Below are 19,886 nucleotides of genomic sequence, written 5' to 3' on the forward strand. Positions count from 1 at the left end.
CCTTTTTTTTTTTTTCTTAGATTCCATATATATGTGTTAGCATACGGTATTTGTTTTTCTCTTTCTGACTTCACTCTGTATGACAGACTCTCAGTTCATCCACCTCACTACAAATAAAGAGTTTAGTTTTAAATGTGCTTGTCGTGTCCTTGCATAGAGCTCAGAGAGCTCTAAAGAACCTGTTCTGTTTTAGAAAACATTTTGATAATTTCGTTGTATTCAGAGTTAATGTAGGTGAAATGCATAATGATATTAATTTTCAAGATTTTGCTTTCTGATTTAAGTAAGAATTTCCGTTTTCAAGACTGGCAGTCTGGTAGAGAAAGCACTTACGTTTTGAGCAACTTACAGGCACTGAAAGGCTCTCTCTGTGGAAGTCAAAATTGATTTCTTTTTAGGGAAACCAGAGTATAGTGTGGCCTATTAAGTAAGAAAAGGGGCTACCTTTATTTGGAGGGTATGATGTGCTCTTACTTTGTACACATCAAATTATTTATTTCACATGATGATCTTGTGAAGTCTTTATTGAGTCTAGGCTACTTAATTTCCTCAAGGCTTTACAGCTAGCAAATAACAGAACTCAATTTTAAACTTAAAACTCCTCCTAAAGCCATGCACCACTCAGTACACCATACTGCCAGGAAGATTAAACGACTCAAAGTGAATAAGTACACTTTTTGATTTAATTAATTATTTCTGTTATGGAATGATGGCACATGAAGTTTCTGCCGAGCAGAAAGGTTGCATAAGTGTTTATTGAGAGCATGTATTCTGATTTTTTTCTCTACTGTGAAAAGTGTAGATAGGAACTTTTATAAATAAAAATACCTATAATAAAATAAAGTTTAATTATAGACTCTTAGTTCTTTTCACTGTTCCTAACTCACTGTAAAATTGTCAATCCCTTGCCTGTTATGAGCAAAACCGTCTTTCCAGCCATTTGGAAACTGCTTAAAACGACTTCCTGCATTCATTCCATCTACTTCTATTTTTAACATTTAGAGATAGACTTAGCAGAGTGCCAGGAATATAATATATTTAAATAAAGTTGAATTTATGCTCTTAATAACGTCGGAGTTTAAAGTATGCAATCCTATGTCTCTAACCCTTTTTGCAGTTGTGTGTCACAGTCATTTCCTTTTCCTATATAATCTCTTCTTTTAAAAGTCCTATACTTGCTTTCAAAATTCCTACTTTTAACATTAACTAAAATTAAGGGTAATTACACTTGGTGGATTTTTGAGAATCTAACAAACACTATTTGAGAGAACTGGGTCATCACAAAACAGAGTTAAAAATATTAATAAAACACATACACATTTATTTTTAAGAGGTAGAGTGGTATAGTGAGAAGAGCCCTGTACTGGGAATCATGAAACACAGGTCCTGGTATTGCCTTCTCCAGAAATCAGATGCTTGAGTTTATGAATGTATGTATGGGAATAAAACAATCCCTGGGCCCAGCACCTTTACAAGATTCTCATGGAGAATATAAGAGACAACATACAGAAAATGCTTGGTAAACAGTACATTGATGTCCAGGTGTCATTGACTGTTGCTCTTATGAATACCATCACCTTAAACTAGTGATGGCAGGACCAACAGGTCATTTCAAGTAATTTTTTTTTCCTGTTTTTGTACCTCTCTTATTTTTGGACTGTCCCTACTACATTTAACTAGTTGGTCCTCATCCCAAACTGAGGTATTTGGAAATGTTACCACTGCCTAAAGAAGTGTAAAAGTTATGCCAAAAGGAGGAAGAATCTCAAACTTTTGAGAGTTAGTAGTGTGCTGTTAACCTAGCTCTCAAGGGGAAGGAGGTTGAGTAGGATGAAAACAAACTCTGATTTGTAGAGTTAGCCAATTTCTGTGTGTAAATACTACCCCTGGGGCCAGTTTCAAGCTGCCATCGTAATGTCACTGACCACAGAGTTAGGAAGAGACTCACATACCTGGCTTTTGCAAGCAGGAGGGAGCCAAGTCCAGCACACACACACCGTGGTCCTGGATCAGATGGGTGTGTTCAAGGTGACGGCTTCAAGATACCTGTTCACAGAGGAACCTACTGAGAACAAAGGCATGGACAGAAATATACAGTTCTACTTCAGTTGATGATCTTTTGGGTCTTTGACTGTCACCACAATACCTATTTATGGTCTCTAGTGGAGCATTTAAATTCATTCTTTTGGGTATTAATTCTAAACTCTCCCCAAGAGACCCTGGCTTGGCCCAGCCTCGTAGCCTATGGCAGCCAGTTGTCTCCAGGAGGAATCCTCTGCTCTTATTCTGTCCCCTCTAAATGCAGCCCACCGTTCTGGCCACAAGTGTCCTACATTCTAGCTATGTGGACCCTGTTCCTCTCCACTGTCCCTCTCCCCAAGGGTACAAGATTCAGACAAGTATAACCATGGTCCGGTCCATTGTGAGTTAATATTAAATGCTGCCACACTAGGCTGCTGAGTATTAGAGTGGAGAAGAATGAACGTCTAAAAGGTTATTCTGGGGCTAAAATTTTAGATTCATTTAAATAACAGGTAAACTGAGACCTCAGGATTTAAACAAACAGTTACTGTTTGTTATACACACACACACACACACACACACACACACACACACACAATCCAGAAATATATTTATTGTTTGCTTGGCACATCTTATGTAGAAGATCAGGACTGTTTGCTTTGGATGCCCCTAGTAAATCTTATGGAGACACTGAACTACAAAGGGGAGCCAATCTGTGTACACACACACACACACACACACACACACACACACATTTATTAATTTATTTACTTATTTTCTGCCTTGTTTCAGAAAGGATTCAAAGTGTCAGAAAGAATTTAAGGTTAGCCATTGAATGGCCAAACAATTATACAGTCTTGGTTCACAGGGCTCCTAACTAAAGAACGAGAAAATAGCAGATGATTTGTACAGGAAGACAGCAAAAGAGTGCTCACTGCCCACCGAAATCATGATTATCCTTAATTTTATGATCTTATGTCTGTTTTTTTGTTTGATTCTATGTTACTGCCTAGAACCCCAGGGAGGTTCATTTGATATAAAATATTTGATAAACAAGGATTTTAAACTCCTATTAGATGACACAGGAGAAAATCTAGATGATCTTAGGTATGGTGACCCTTTTTAGATACAACACCAAAGGCATGAATCATAAAAGAAATAATCGATAAGCTGGACTTCATTAAAATTAAAAACTTCTGTTCTAAAAAGGAGAATGTCAAGAGAATGAGAAGATAAGTCATAGACATGGGGAAAATATTTGCAAAAGACATATCTGATAGAGGACTAGTATACAACATATATAAAAAACACTTAAAACTCAACAATATGAAAACAAACAACCCAGTTAAAAAATGCACCAAGAACCTTAAGAGACACCTCACCAAAAATGATATACAGATGGTAAATAAGCATTTGAAAAGATGCTCTATGTTATATGTCATTAGAGAAATACAAATTTAAACATCAATGAGATTTCACTACACACCTGTTAGAATGGCCAAACTCTGGAACACTGACAACACCAAATGCTTGTCAGGATATGAAGGAACAGGAACTCTCATTCATTGCTGGTGTGAATGAAAAATGGTACAGCCTTTCTGGAAGGCAGTTTGGAGGTTTCTTACATAACTAAACATACTCTTACTAAATGATCCAGTAATCACGCTCCTTGGTATTTACCCTAAGAATTTGAAAACTTATGTTCACACAAAAACTTACATATGGATATTTATAGTAGCTTTATTCATAGTTACCAAAAGTTGGAAAGAAACAAGATGTCCTTCAGGAGGTGAATGAATAAATGAATAAATAAACTATGGTTTACCCAGTCAATGAAATCTTATTCAGAAAGGACATAGAGGAAACTTCATCTTAAATGCATATTACTAAGTGAATGAAGCCAATCTGAAAAGGCTACACACTTTGTATGATTCCAACTATATGACATTCTGGAAAAGGCAAAAAATATGGAGACAGTAAAAAAGATCAGTGGTAGCCAGGGGTTGGTGGCAGAGGCAGAGGCATGAGGGAGAGATGAATAGGTAGAGCACATGATTTTTAGGGCAGTGAAAATACTCTGTATGTCACTGTATTGATGGATACATGTCATTATATATTTGTCCAAACCCATAGCATGTACAACAGAAATAGTCAAACCGTAATGTGAACTGTGGTCTTTGGGTAATTATGATGGGTCAGTATAGTTCATCAGTTGTAACAAATGTACCATTCTAGTGGGAAATGAGGAATATGGATAAAGGGAAAGGCTATGCATGTGTGGAGGCAGGAAGTATATCGGAAATCTCAGTACCTTCCCCTCAATTTGCTGTAAACCTATAACTGCTCTAAAAAAATAAAATCTTAATTAAAAAAATTAACATAGTTAAGACATTAATAACATCCAGTAGGCTTTGAAAAATCTGCAATCTCACATTCACTATTAATTCAAAATACATTCAGTGAATTACCATTGAGGTTCATCTAAATTCTTGAATTCTATGAATTTAATTCTAATTAAGAGATCAGACAACTTACGGCATCTTCTTGCTCACCCACGAAATGTGACCGTGTTGGAAGCATTAAAAGACTAAAACTTAGTCTAGAATGCTACTCTGATGGCAAAATGATGTCTGTGTTACATATCTGGTCAGAAGAGAAGACTATTGTCCAGTTCTTCACAGATAGTATAAAGGTAAATAGCAGGAAAATTATTTTCTTTCTGTTTAAACAGCCACATTCCAACTCAGTCACAGAATATAATCATACCCAAGAGTGAATCTGGTGTGAAGGCTCTTGTCCAGCGCAGCTACTATCCAACTCTAGTCTCAAACATCGCTGGGAGCCTCACCTACTCTTCTTCCAAGTGGGCTTACAAATATCAAAATTAGCCTGCAAGATGAGTTCCTTGTCCTGGAATCTTCAGAAGTCCTGGATCCAAAGGGAACTGGGGACTGAGGAAGAATCAGGTGGTCTTCAGCTTAGGTTAGGTCTCCTTTTATTAGGCAGGTAAAGATAAGAGGTTGAAGTGATGTAGAGGTAAGGAGCAGTGCAGAAGAGTAGAAGAAGCTCAGGATATGGTCTCAGGAGCCTGGAGTTAGAATCCAGCTCATCCTGCTCTGTGCTTTCCTGGCTTCCTATGAGAAACTCTATTGAAGGGCTGATGACATTGAACTCTAAACAATTTAACCTACCTTTCTCCACCACTTTATTGTGAGCCTTTTGCAACATAAACTATATCTTTATCCTCCCAACTTTTAATTTTGAGTAATTTTACAGCTATAGAAAAGTTGAAGGAATAGTACAATGTCTATGTATTTTTCACTAGATTTACTAATTGTTAACATGTTGCCATGTTAATGTTATCCCTCTCTTACTACATATTATCTATTTACTCAATTTTCTTCTCAACCATTTGAAAGTAAGTTGCAGACATTATGATACTTCACCTTTAAATATTCATTTTTTTTCTTTAAAGACCCAGACATCCTCAGATCCACAATACCCTTACCAGAAACAAGAAATTTAACATATATTCAGTAATATCTTCTAGTATACAACCCATATTTAGATTTCCTGAATTGTCTCAGAAACGTCCCATATTGCTTTTTTTAAAAAAAATGTCCAAGAGTCAATCAAGATTGCCATGTTTCTTTAGTCTCATTTAATACAGTGGAGAGCTCCTACCTTTTATTTTTTCTTTCATGACATTAATGTTTCTGGAAATTCCAGACCAGGTGTCTTGTAGAATATTCCACATGATGGAACTTTTTATTAGCTTCCTCATGATTAGTTTCAGAGTATATATTTTGGGGGGGAAATTGGCAACCTTGGAACTTTCTGGCACTTAATTGTTTAAAGCACCTTTCTCCCTCTGTAATGAAGAAGGAATCTGTGGGTGATACTTTGAGGCCATGGGAATATCTTTTCCTAACAATCTTTCACCCATTAGCTTCAGCATACATTTATGATTCTTGCCTGTGTTCATTGTTATACTGAGGGATGCAATGGTGATTTGAAAAAAATATATATATATATATATAATTCTACTCCTGTTAACTAGCATTCTTCTTTAAAGAAGACTTTTGCACCACTCCCCTTCTCTAGGATTCTCTCTCTCTCTCTTTCTTCCCTCCCTCTCACCACCTGTCTGTCCCCTCCTCCACCTCTGACAGAGTATCAGTATAGACTCAAGGATTTTATTTTATTCAATGCCTTATAATCTAGCGCCATCATTATTATATTTGATGCCTAAATTATCTCTAATTTGGCCACTGGGAGCCCTTCCAAGACAGCAGTGGTGTCCTTCTGACAAGCCCCATTAATCCTTCAGCACTTCCCTGTTTTGTGGGGCAACAAGATGTCCAGGGACTCTTTGTACTTTCCCTACCCCAGACCTGGGGTCACCCACTTTTTTCTAAGGAGTTCTGGTTCCTTTTAGTGATAAATGGTATTTAGAAATTAAGACTGAGATGTCATTGCTTTGGGGGTAAAATGAAGTAATTGATGTGAGAGTACTTAGTAAAAAATGTAAAGTATCACACTATCATGATTGTTGACTCATGTCGTCAAACAAGCATTCAGTTATTTGGAGCAATGCTAAATAGTGGCCCCCGTATGAGTCTTTCTGTGTTTAGAGGATAATTAGGAGACACAGGACACATGGGAAGCAGGGGGAGAAATAAGCTAGCTTTGTCAGATGCAATGTGAATCCTTGTCATACAGCATTAGGATAGTAAATAGAACAGAAGAAAAGACTGTTGACTGTATTCTCACCTTTTCCTGAGGTTGCTTTGTTATTTAGTTCTTCAGATAGAAAAGTATAAAGCATTTTATTTTGTGGATCAGTTGTAATCTTTTTGAAAACTGAAACATTCATCTGAAAAATGATGAGACATAAATGTGTGATTTCTTCTGCTTTTACCTTTCTTGCATTTATTTAGTAGGTTCCGAAAGAACAGTGTAGTTTAAAGAATTCTGAGATTTTTAAAAATTTGCAAATATATAACTTCTTTTTCCCCAGTGGATGTAGTACCTATGTCATGTTTGAGTTAGTGTGGTGGCATCTTTGAGTTTTGTTGTGGGCAAATAGGGTGGTGAGGGTTTTGCTTTTTGTGACTTTATTACAAATAAAGAGCATGCCTACTTGTCTATAATTTCATTTTTATGATTCACACCAGAAGTACCATTTGGTTCAATTTCCAGGCTTTCCTGCTTGTGCTGCATCTCTTTATACTCTCAAATTAAAACTTTTTTATGACAATCTCCTGTGAGATCCTACATTATGATAAATTGGACAGAGGACAGAGATCGGTAAACAGGTGACACTTAGCATCTCATTAATTTCAGGGAAGGAATGCAAAATAGCCCAGATGTCCAGGAAACAGCAATTCTTTTCTTTTTAACTTTGCCAGGACTGTTTCTTTTGACAGTGGTGGTAAAGGGAGGGATGAGGATGGAGTAAGGAAGATGTACACAGAGACCCAATGGTTTTACAAGTTCTCTTTTCAGAGGAAGCCAGGCTAACGATGGCGAAGAACAAAGGAGATGTGATTGTATGCTCTATGTTGGAATGTCCTTTACTTCTATATTTTTGGTTTTGCATAAAATTCAGATGAAGGGATGTTGAATGCCTGTGTGTTTGTTGGGCAGGCTGAGCTAAGTGAGGAAAGTGATTGGATTTGGTAGTGCTCTGTTTGAACTGTTTCAAGAATTCCCCATTTCCCAATAGTGAACAGAATGGGCTACTCCTATCAAGAATTCAAAACATAGGCAGAAAAATTTAGGCTCATGGTGAAACTCATGCTAGATCATCTGGTTCATGAAGGCTCTTCAGTTTACTAGCAGTTTGTCCTTGAGGAAGTTATCTTAACCCCTCTGTGTCTCAGCTTGCCCCCTTATAAAATGGAAGTAATAAAAGATTTTCTTTGTATGGTCCTATTAATATGTGTGAAGTGCTTACTATAGTGTAGGCAAATACTAAGCACCCAACAAACATTAGCTCTTACTGTTATTATTTACATTTGCCTAAATAGAAATATCAAGAAAACAATATCACTTCTCATGAACATTAGAAAATTTTAAAACAATCAGTCAACAAATGAATCAAATAATCTTCAAACAATCCTCCTTCAGAGGCCATCTGAATCAAGTTGAGGATTAAGGACACCCCCATCCCCTGCCATCCCCCCATGCCAGCCTCCCCATCCAAACCCAGAATAGTTCTCTAGCTCATAGTGGAATCTCTTGGACTCTTTCAAACTAAATCAACAGTGGAACTCCCAAGCTCTGAAATCAGTCCCAAGCTCTACAGACCAAGTTAATATTAACATGCATATGAGCTGTGCTGTCCCCAAATCCCGGATAGAGGTTTTGGTCTTTAATCAAGATAAAACTGTGAAAGCTAAAGTAACATTGCACTCATCTGACATAAATAGGTTTTTTATTCATCTTATAGTTACTTTGTACTTGAAAGAGTAAGCTTTCTTCTGTGGCTGTCAGTTTACAAGCATCAGGAGCAAAACTTGTAGTAGGTGTAGCAGGTACCTACTTGTAGTAGGTACAGCAAGAATGGTGAAGACAACGTTATAATTTTATGAGCAATATTTGCAGATTTTATTTAAAGTGTATGTCATAAATCCAATCTTGGAATCCTCTTTGTATCCTCATTTGACTCTTAATAGTGTGGAATGAAAGTTAGTTCATCTTAAAATGTCCTTGATTAGAGCAATTTTTGTTTTTTCTGGATGCTACCTGGCATTACTGATTGTAGCTAGTAAAGAAGGAATAATAGGAAAGGAAACATGAATAAAAAAAATAAAAGGAAACAATAAAATGTCATGTTTTTTAAAAAATGAATTTTCTAACTTTAATATAATCTTTAGTTAGAGAAGAATTGTGGTAATGCACTGTGCTTGTTCTTGGCACAAATTCATGTTCACACATAATTTGACCACTCACCCCTCTTTTCATGGAACTCCTGTTGACTTCATTGGCATAAGAGACGAAATACCTTTACATTTGGTGGAAATTATCCTATTTTTTTTTTCAATCCTCTGTCATGGTGTTTTTTCATAACCTTTTGTTGTTTGTTGTTGCTGGTGGCAGTGGTGGTAATGTGAACCCCAGGGGCAAAGAATTGAGTTCTTCATAGTCTTCATCTTGGGGGCACCTGATCATCAGAACATGACCGTCCCTATTCTTGCTTCACATTATTAAAATTTTTCCCTTTAATCTCTGACCTCCACTTCTATTTCCCTCTCCCCATATACCCTCATTGCAACATGCTTGATGTACATCTATCCTTGGTAGAGATGCCATTCTGCTTATGCCTTTTCCATTCAATACTGTCATACATTCACCCAGTTCAAAGCTTCCAACAGTTGTGCAGGACTCCAGGCCTCCTTCTACCACCTTTGACTTGTTCTTACCCCTCGCTGTAAGCACCGCAGTGTCTTCAACGCCCGGCATCAGAAACACCGAGTTGAGGTACCTCACACAGGTTCGCCACTTGACCAGTCCACTTGTAATTGGGCCTCAAGAATACTTTCACCATTTTCTTTTGTCTGTTATTAAATCCAGACTTTAAAAATTATTTTACATTGATGGTGTCCTAATAAGCTGGCTGGATAACGTATATTGGGGGGAATTGCAAACTCCACAGAAAATGTCTTTAAATTACTCTGTAGAATGAGCTGTATGTGGTTTTCCTTTCATCAGCTATTTCCAGGCATGATTTATAAATTCTTAAAAATATCAGTCACTGGTAGTACTTCCTAAACCATAGGGTTTTTTTCTTCCATTTGTCATATAATTTTGTGACCTTCCTCTTTGGAACCTTTAGCTCTTTGTTTACTAAGTAACTTAAAATGTGTAACAGGAAGTTGTAAATCCATCCTCACTGGTACAAAACATGTGTCCTATGCTAAAGGGTATCATTTATTAATGAAATATGCACTCTTTAAACAAAGGTCAGAATTGAAGATTGTTTTCTCCTATTATTTGCCTATGTGCAGTATCAGGGATTCTAAATCAAAATGCTATCTTTGGATCTCTTGTCTCTATGAACAGATGTTAAAAAGAAAATTATTCCGAGCAAAGATATTTTATGTAAGTAGTCAAGCATTTAACCTAAAGAAGCATGCAGGCAGCCAATCAATAGTGAGGAAATGCTCTTTGTCTGTTTTTCACTCTCCCTCACTCAGAGAAAGACTGTTCACCTCCAGGCCATAGGCATATTAAAGGTGACATTCTCTCTTTCCAAGATAATCCTCATGATAGGATGCACTTAATTTAAGCTGTTGATGAGACTGAACTGAACTGATTTGCATATCATCAATACATGTAAATCGTGAGTAGAGGGCCAGCCATCCAAATTAAAATATTCCCTGTCAAGGACTTGCTGTGTCTAGCAAATTCTGGAGTAAAGCTAATTGCAGGTGGTTGGTGAATATAGATGCTGTTCAAGATTTATAAGGCTGCGTTGGAGGGCACATGAAACTTAAGATTTCTTAGAACAATGTGTCTGTTTAAAACTACTCTTGTTCAGACTCAGCTGGGCATTCAGTAATGCCAGCCATTGAATGAGATCTTTCAAGTGCCTCAGCCCGCCTCACCTGTCAGACTGGCTCACTGGTTTATAATTGAAACCCTGTTTGCTTCCACAGCTCTTGATCCTCTAACCCTTCTCTACCCTTCTCACATATTCTTACTTTTCCCCTTTTGATCTGAGCGTCTTAACTTTCCTAACACACATCATAATTTTCATTAACTTTTTTTCTTCAGGTGATACATATAGCACTGGGTCCATCTTAGCATTTCTATGCTATTTTATCATCTTCACTTTTCCCCAATTGTAAAATAAGTTTCTCTTTCATTGCACTTGGCTTTTAATGGAATGTCCTGACTGCCAGTTTCTCAAGGTTTCCCTTTGTGCAGTCTTTTTTCATTTAACACAGCTTTCACATCCCCTTCTCTCATCAGCCAATCAATCAATCATACATTTTATTGAGCAGCTCCAAATTAACATATGAAGTAATAAGAAAATTATAATCAGCCTTTGCTATCTAGAAAAAATGTCATTTAGGCACCTTCTGCTTTTTTCTTGTATGGCATCTATGTGCCCACAGGTGTTTCAGCAGAAGGTGTCTATAAGCTGGGCACTCTATTCCCGTTTCTTTATTTCTTTAGTTCTACTGGGTTCAAAATAAATAGATACTGTGCTGTAGTACTCTGTACAGTGATCACAATAACCACATGTTTTTCTCCCCATCTCCAATTCCATTTTTTTCTAAGTCAACATCCACAAAACAAATTAATATTATTTATTGTGCACCAATGCAGAATGAGTCACTAGATATTATAGAAAGAAAATGGTGTAAAACGCATGGAGTCTGCCCTCAACTAACTTTAAACCGCAGGACCTTGTTAGAAAGTTTGTTTAAATAATTCCTTAAATATTTTCCTGTTTCCTTGACCATGCTCCCCCTGACTTTGGGGTAAAAGGAGAAGGAAGAGTTGGAAAGGGGTAGGCAAAACATAAAGAATTAGAAAGGAAGGGAAAAAAAACAATAAGAATGTGGCAGTTTAAGAAAAAAAGTTAGGGGTCTTAGGGATGTGGAAATTTCTCTACCAGACACATTTGTTGGCCCAGATATTTACAATGGCTACCTTTGCAAACAGCATATTGTCACAATCCACTTGAAAAATAAGTCACAGTAGATGGAAAATGTCTAGAAAAAAAATCTTGAGTTATTTTTTCTGGAGTATTAAATAAAACACTCTTATTTCTTCAATTATAGGTTTGCTATTAGAAGCAAAAGAGGGAAAAAAAGCCACAAAACTGTGGAAAAATGATAGTATAAATATAATGTAATTTCAAGCAGTGCCATATAGAATCCTTCCCACATGAACTCTTTCTAACCAACTTGATGGTACAGTTGAGAAAGAATATTCATTTATAGACATTGATCATGTATAATATTTCCTTTGAAATTAAAAGTCAGTATGTCTTTCGTAGCTTAGAAATCTGATGATAGGATGAAACATAAAAGTGCCCCCACTCTACATTACAGTTCTCCTTTGTTTCCACACAGGGATTTGGTATCCATCATTATATTTTTTGGTTCCAATCAATAGGAGGATTTAGGACCTTAGTGTACTTTTAGATATACCATTGAACGTATTCTAAACAGTCAAAGTGTATGTAGTTCTGACAAGCTGTTTTATTTAAACTATGTGTAACTACATACCCATATCCCTTAATTCTCCCCTCCCATCTCTAATGTACCCCTGGTACAAGGACTAGAGGAAGAGGAATGACAGGGACTAAGAAATTTCATATGTATTTCTCGTTGGCGATCACCTTAACATCTCCTCTCTCCTAAACAGCAGAGAGAATAAGTACGGATTTCATGCATTTTCAGAATGTGGATTTTGGCTATTCACGAAATAAATTCCTGTAATATATACATTTTCAGAAATCATTTCACATATGACATTGCATTTATTAAACCATCACAGCAGACGTTTTATGATTTGAACTGGAAATACTAAACACTGCAAAAAAAAATGCTGTAGGAGCTTGCAGAATTTAAACCTTTTCAGAATAATCTAGTGATGTTCAGGTTAAAGATTGCCTAACTCAATGGATTGGCACTAGCTTACCTCTCAATTACTGCTAGTTCTTCAATTCTCCGAGGTTGCTGAGTATTGAAGGAATGACAAAGACTTAGAATATTGAGGTAACAGTCTTCAAAGCTTGGAGAGCAGTAAACAAAATAACTCCTTTTAGCAGTTTTCAAAAAGAAATCGGGATTTTAGATCTAATGTCATGCAACGCAGCATTTGATTTTGCAGCATCTGATTTTGTGTCCTTATCCAGTCTTCCATTAAACTGTAATGTTCCCACTTTGGAGACATTAGATAAAATGAAGGTTCATTTCCTGCTTCCAGGAAGATCCGCCAAGCAATTCATAACTCCTGAAGATGATTCTGCTTGACTGACTGTTAAATTAAAATTTTATTAAGTGAGAATTCCTCAACACTAATTCTTATAATTTTCTTTCATGGCTTGCCCATTTCTCCGGTAAGTATGGTTTCCCCACAGGCTGGTTGTATCTCCAGTAGTGAAAGGAAGCAGTTTGTATCAACTTTTAGGTGATTGGAAAGATGAAGATAAATATGCAAGTTATAACTAAGGATTCACAAGCACGTAAAAAAATTGCTAGGAGAATTTTTGTACAAATAAGTAATAAACACATAGATAATAAATACTTTTAAACATCTGAAGTAAAAGGAGAGATGTACTCAAAATGGCTATAAATGTGCCAAAGATGAAAAGCCTAAAACTTGTATATTTGTTAACCAAGACATAAACTAAATGAAATACTTAAACCATGAGTTTTGTCTAGTGATTTCTGAAACTGAATGTACTCAACTGATGAGCTCAGAATTCAGAAATTTTAGGAGGTAATTCATGCTTTTTATATGAGTTTTAGTGTTATTATTTTAATTATTTATTCATACAGGCGTGAGCTCAATGAATATTTATTGTGTACCAGTTATGTACCAGGCCCAGTTCTAGGTACCTGGGATACGTTAGTGAACAGAACAGGCAAAGAGTTTGCCTTCATGGAGCTTACAAGTGAATGAGGAGAGAAGACAATAAAGAATAAACATAAGAAAATTATATAGTATATTAGACAATGATAAGTATTATACAAAATAGGATAAAGGCGATTAAGAATGGGAATTACATAGGGAGGGTGGGAGGGAGATGCAAGAGGGAGGAGATATGGGGATATATGTACACATATAGCTGATTCACTTTGTTATACAGCAGAAACTAACACACCATTGTAAAGCAATTATACTCCAATAAAGATGTTTAAAAATTTTTAAAAATTATAAAAATAAAAAGAATGGGAATTGCAGACTGCAGTATTAAATAGGATGGTTAGGTTAAGCGTCCTTGAGAAGATAATGTTTGAGGAAAGGCTTGAGGGAGGGAATGGAGTTATTTGGAAGAAAAGTGTCCACAGCCAAAATCTGACTAAATAAATTCAATTTAAATAAGACAGGCATTATATAATATGGTGTTGATATAATGTTCTCTGATGTAACCTTTAAGATTCACCATGGTATTTGATTATTTCTAACTTGATGTAATGAAATGAGGGTAGTGATTGACTAGGTGAGACAGGTATTTTATTATTATAATCTATGTTTCTTAGACATAGGTTAATTGCAACAAGATGTTTAAAAACATACACAGTAAACTCAAATTGTCAAACAATGAAGTTTTTTAAAAACACATGAGCATGTATCCCATGCATGTGGCTCTGTATACTCTGCCAAGAATAGACCAGATAGTAGTAAATAAAATTACCTGTCTTCCTCAGCTATAGGAATGTTTGTGTTCACACTATACATCATTTAAATATGAACTGATGGAATTTGAAATAATCCTGAAAGTAAAAATACTTGTTTCTGCTACTATCTCTTTCATGCACACCTAGAGCAAAACATAGTCTGTCTTAAGTACCTGTCCTAGAAAAATGGAAAAGTCTTAATTCTATGTTTAATTTATCTCTCCTATTCTGATACCTTAGAAGTGTTAAGCTGCGTTACAACCTAATTAGCTCAGAAGTCCAGGGACTGAATTTCTGCTCCACCACTTACCAGCTGTGTGTCCTTAGCATTTAACTAAACCTAATTGGACCTGTTTCCTCAACTGTGAAAAGGAGGTTCCTAACTGTCAGAGTTGTTGAATAAAATAATGTGTTCAAAGAGGTTGGCACATTATAGGAACTTAATAATTTATATGAGAAGCATATCTTATGCGAAGCATATCTTATGCCTTTTTAATTGGTCAATACCAGAATAACTGAGTGTACACAACTGAAGACCAGCCAGAGGTCATATATAATATCAGGCATTATAGTATCACAGTGATTTTTTTTTTTTTTTTGATATCATGGTGATTCAGAAGAAGGAAAGAGCCTTGTGGCACTGTGTCCTGGGAGAGTTCTGGAAGCCATTATTAAAGAGGACAGAACTTTAAATGGACTAAAAAGGAAGCATAAGATTGGGGTTGGAGAAAAAACAGTAGACTATTGCTGAAATAAACTAGTGGTTATGGTGGGCACTACTGGGCAAGGTATGAAAGCCCTAGCTGGGAAACTGATATGACCAAAGGCTTCAAGGACATAAGGAAGAAGTACCTCCATTATCCTCTCCTAAAGTGCTTAAGAAATACAGACTAGTATACTTAAGGAACAAAACCAAGAGTCTTCCAGAAGAGCCACCGGGGTGAGCTAACTGAATTTGGGCTCAGGGGGTTCATAAAAATCAGGACCTGAGATAAAGCAGGTATACCAGAGTGGCAAAGACATCGTGTCTCATCAAAGTGAGAAAAAGAACTGTGAACTTAGATTTCTGTTTACTTCTGTGTTCCACTCAGTATAATTGAAGTTCCTTAAGGAGGAATGTTGTTCTCTTTTTTCCCATACCTAGAACCTATCAAGTGTCTGAGATATATGTGTGTGTGCCATTAAAATTGGTTAAATGAGCCGACAAAGGGTGCTAGACTATAGTTGAGGCTCATAAGCATAAGTATAAAAAATCATGAAAGTCTCTTAAATATCTGTTATCTCGAGTTCTCAGAATATAACATACTTAAAGGCAAGAATTATGTTTTACATATGGTGCTTATTCTACAACAGATAAGTTAAAGTAATAGTTCTACTAACAAAAGAAAAGAAAAAGAATATGCCTACTGATTCTCATTGATTGAACCAGGTATCTCCAAATATTAAATGACTCCCGAGGAGTATCAAATATGTTTGGAAGATGAGCTAATTTTTAAACTGACCAAGACCACTATGCGTGCTTTATGATATCTTGATAAAATATGATTCATGTTTCAAGAAATGACAGTCTTGTGCATCATTTTTTTATGCTCAGAAGTGAACAATAGAGGACAGCATATTAAAACAAAACATTTGCTTTGAAAAATAACCTTCATATCCAAAATCACTGAAGAAAAAAATAGACGTTTAATAGAAAGATCATATTTTAAAGGATACTTTTGGGGGGAAAAGAATCCTAACCACTATGTAGGATTCACTGAAACCTGAAATCTCTTGTAATTATCACCTAGGGTAATCATATATATATATTTTTTTACTGTGACTAATTTATTTTATAGATGACAACTGGGGACAGAGGGTAATAGTGGTGGCAGCAACTGTATTTTAGACATCAAAAAAGGCAATATGGCTCTACTTACCAATGAGTTAACCTAAAAGCAATGAGTCATAAGAACCGAATATTGAAAGAAAATTTTATAAAGGAAATAAAAGCAGTAAATCATCAAGGTCAAAATCTACTCACATTTTTTACTGAGTAGAACAGAAATACTCCCCCCAGTGGTTGCTTTGAGTGATTTTTTTTTTTTTTTTTTTTTTAATTTTACGTGAGCTCCCAATTTTGCAGCTTCATTATTTGGGTAACCCCAGGAAGGTTCACATTGTCTATAACTAGGAAGAACCTTGGGAGGCTGTTTCAATTCGATTACCCAATTTCATGGTTGCAGAAAGAATGATGCCAAGGAGGATAGAGTGCCTAGTAAATGCTGATTAAGTTCAGGCTCTACAAGATAGGTTCACAAAAGGGCGATCATGCCAATCTGACTGCCAGACTGGAAATGAAAGAAAAGCAGTGACATAATTACCCCAGATTCTCCAGACGTCCAGTATAGTACAGCACAGCTAGTAAACAAAGCTAGTCCTCGGATTGATTGCAATGCATAATTTTAAAGAGGAAGATCTCTGCTTTAACAAATAGAAGAAGACTTACAAAATCAAAGACAAAGGATGTTTCTGGAATTTGTTATGCTTGCAAACAGAGTGGAAGAGAGCACATAAGGAAAGTCACTTGGTGAGAGAAGAAAAACAGGGGACCCAAACCAGGAAACTGGGATGGTGTCTCTATTGGATCTCCTGTCAGTTTTGTGACCTTGGTCAGATTCCCTGGGCCTCAGCTTTCACAACTGTGAGGCAAAGGGTGTGGACTAGGCTGAGAGGTGTCCATGAATCCAGGATAGGGTCAGAGGCAAGGAGTATCAGGATCCATGTCATACAAAAGAACCAAACTTATGAAAGCAAAATTAGCTAGTGATCAAAAAGTAGAGAAGAAAGGTGGCTAATAGAGAATGCAGATTCATCCTAATGCATTTGAAATCTAATATAAAACTGATAGACAGTTCTTTCCAGAAAGAAAAAAATGAAACATATCATTCTGTCTCTGAATTTCCTCCACTTAGTCTCCTTCCATCTTCTCTATCATCACCTTATTTTTTTTCCTACTTTCTGTTTCCGGTAACCATGGTGATGCTCCCTCCCAGCAATCTTATTCACAGCCGGCCCTTTTGGTACACATGGAATTTTGCTACATTCACTGATGCAGGGAGCTAAGAATGCTGTAAAAATTAATTTATTTATTAACATTTTCCCCATCCCTTTTGTCCAGGAGATAAATGCAGGGAATTATTCCATACTTAACCTCCCTACATAAGGGGCACTGTAAACCTGGGATATTCAACTGTTACTTTCAGTTGCTAACATAAAGGGGATACTGATGATGTCAGAGATTCAATTCCCTGTCTTGGTCCTCAGGGACTGTAAAGTCTTGATACTCAAGCTGGTTGCTACCTCTTTTTTATGTAAAGGGAATAAAATAGATTGCCCCCAGAAATCACACGTCAACCCTGGTTTCCTAATCCTCTTTGTTTTTTGCTGCATTCTCCCTTGTAAGGAAACCATTGCCAAGTGCGTAATTATCACAGTTACAAGGGGATTGAATTTTCATTAAAAAATATGCATAAATATAAACATTTCTCTAATGAACACAGTTATTTATTTGGAATATAAATAAGCAATATGTGATACTCAGTTTTAAAAAATAATGTAATTTTCTGCTAATGACAAAACCTCAAAAATCTCTGATGCCATGAATGCAGGTAATAAAAATTCCCATAAACTATTGTTTTGTCATGTCCAGTTTATGTAGCCCAACTTCTTTGTAATCCTATATGCCGGAAAATGGTTTCTCTATTTAAGCACGGGGTGTGTGTGTGTGTGTGTGTGTGTGTCTGGCATTAACACAAAGGAGAACAGATGATGACATTCATAGGCTTATAGACTCGACTCCTGGGGACACACTTGGATGGAGGCAATTAAGATGCCTGTCAGGCATTTGATACCAGAAGCCCCTATGCAAACCTCTAAATCATACGCCAGGGCTACATCTTATTGTCAGTGAATGATGGCGGAACTGGGTGGCTTGTCATCATTCTCGAAAATTCTGAGGCTAGTGAGCTCTCTCACCCTCTCCCACTCGCCTTATTTTCCTTTTCGCCACTGCGGGGACTTTTTCTAATTTGCAGCTTCCCTTTCCCCGACACACACAGACAGGAGCTGGTGGCTTGCAGACTGCGTCTGTCTGGAACTAGAGAGCCTGAGCCAGCCCGCGGAGATAATGCTAGGGGAGAAGGATTCTGCAGCAATTCTCAAAGGCTAGACTTGGGTGGTATCGCTGCATATGCTCTGGTAATGGTTTGGGGTTTTTTTACATTTTATTTTGTTTTCTTTTTAATCCATTTTTCAAAGCATCTGCTATATGTGATCTCACAGTAAAATGCTTTTAAATTCCTTACTGGGCTTCCTAAAAATTCAAGTACTGCATTTTTTGTGCTACAGATCTCAAGACATAGATTTATTATCTGGATATAAGAATGCGTTTGCTTGCTGGTGAGTTACAGTTTTCAATATTTAGCTAATATATCTATATATGAATTTTTTTCTTTTGTTTTGTTTCGGTAGGTTCTTCAGCTTGTTGTCTCTAACCGAGGAAACATTGATTGGAAAACTACTCATTCAGAAAAGTAAAAGGTACCACATGTTTTGTTTGGGTGTTTAAATGAGGGAAAATCAGGGAGGATTTGGAATGTTTTATTTAAATTAATTTCTCTTTGGTTGGTCTTTTATCCTTAAGCCTACATTGATCATTGTCTATAGCATGTATGATTTGCTATGCCAAGAATGCCATTGTCCAAGGCTATTTTGATTCTAAGATGTCTAAAGAATTATGTTTTTTGTCTGTGCTGCAAGTTGTTAGCAAATATCAATATTTCTGGCTTTTTTAGGGATTTTCATCACTGTAACAGCTTTAAAAAATATCCAAAATTCTCTCAATGAAAAATTAAATAATTTGAATTTAAGAGAAATATGCTAAGTAATGATTTTATCTGAGGGAATCCTGCTAGTAAGTGATATTTTTTAAATGGCTAAATAAAATGGCTTGCCCTTCCCAGGTAGAATGAGCACTAGAGACGAAAGCCCAGGAATGACTCAGTATTGTTGGGTTTTGCGAATAAAATATTGTAACTTCTTCACTGATGCTTTAGTCTTCAGCACTGTATATATTTAAAGGTTGAGGTTGTTCGTTATTGAAAGAACCGATTTTACATATGCTTTATTTAGCATTGACAGCATAAGAAAGTAATCTTTCATCTTGCCGTGAAAGCAGTTGAATCATTGATCCTGGGCCTTATGCCTTATGTGAAAAATATTAATCTTCAAATTCAACATCAGGATATATATTGATCGGAGATGCCAATTATAGGATCCTTAATTCTTTATGATGATCTTTGACTTGAACATATGCTCATGTCAGTAAAACCAATATTTGTAATTTGCCTTTTAAAAAACGGAAGACATTTTCCACCTTGCTGAGAAGATCAATACATCTTTTAAGTCTTTCCTTGGCATTCACCTCGAGTATCAGTCCAAAATATTTTATGCAGT

At 36.4% G+C, this 19,886-nt stretch overlaps 1 protein-coding gene across 4 annotated transcripts in view; it reads left to right on the forward strand.

The window, feature by feature from the left end:
- MAP2 (microtubule associated protein 2) overlaps positions 1 to 19,886 on the forward strand; it is a 282,883-nt gene that overhangs the window by 116,859 nt on the left and 146,138 nt on the right. For all 4 annotated transcript variants that reach the window (XM_055089803.1, XM_055089812.1, XM_055089809.1 and 1 more), the window contains exon 3: positions 18,903 to 18,971. The gene's annotated coding sequence lies outside the window, so the exon portion shown is untranslated. The remainder of the gene's footprint in view (positions 1 to 18,902; positions 18,972 to 19,886) is intronic.

This window comes from Physeter macrocephalus, chromosome 2 (assembly GCF_002837175.3).
Source record: "Physeter macrocephalus isolate SW-GA chromosome 2, ASM283717v5, whole genome shotgun sequence".
NCBI lineage: Eukaryota > Metazoa > Chordata > Mammalia > Artiodactyla > Physeteridae > Physeter > Physeter macrocephalus.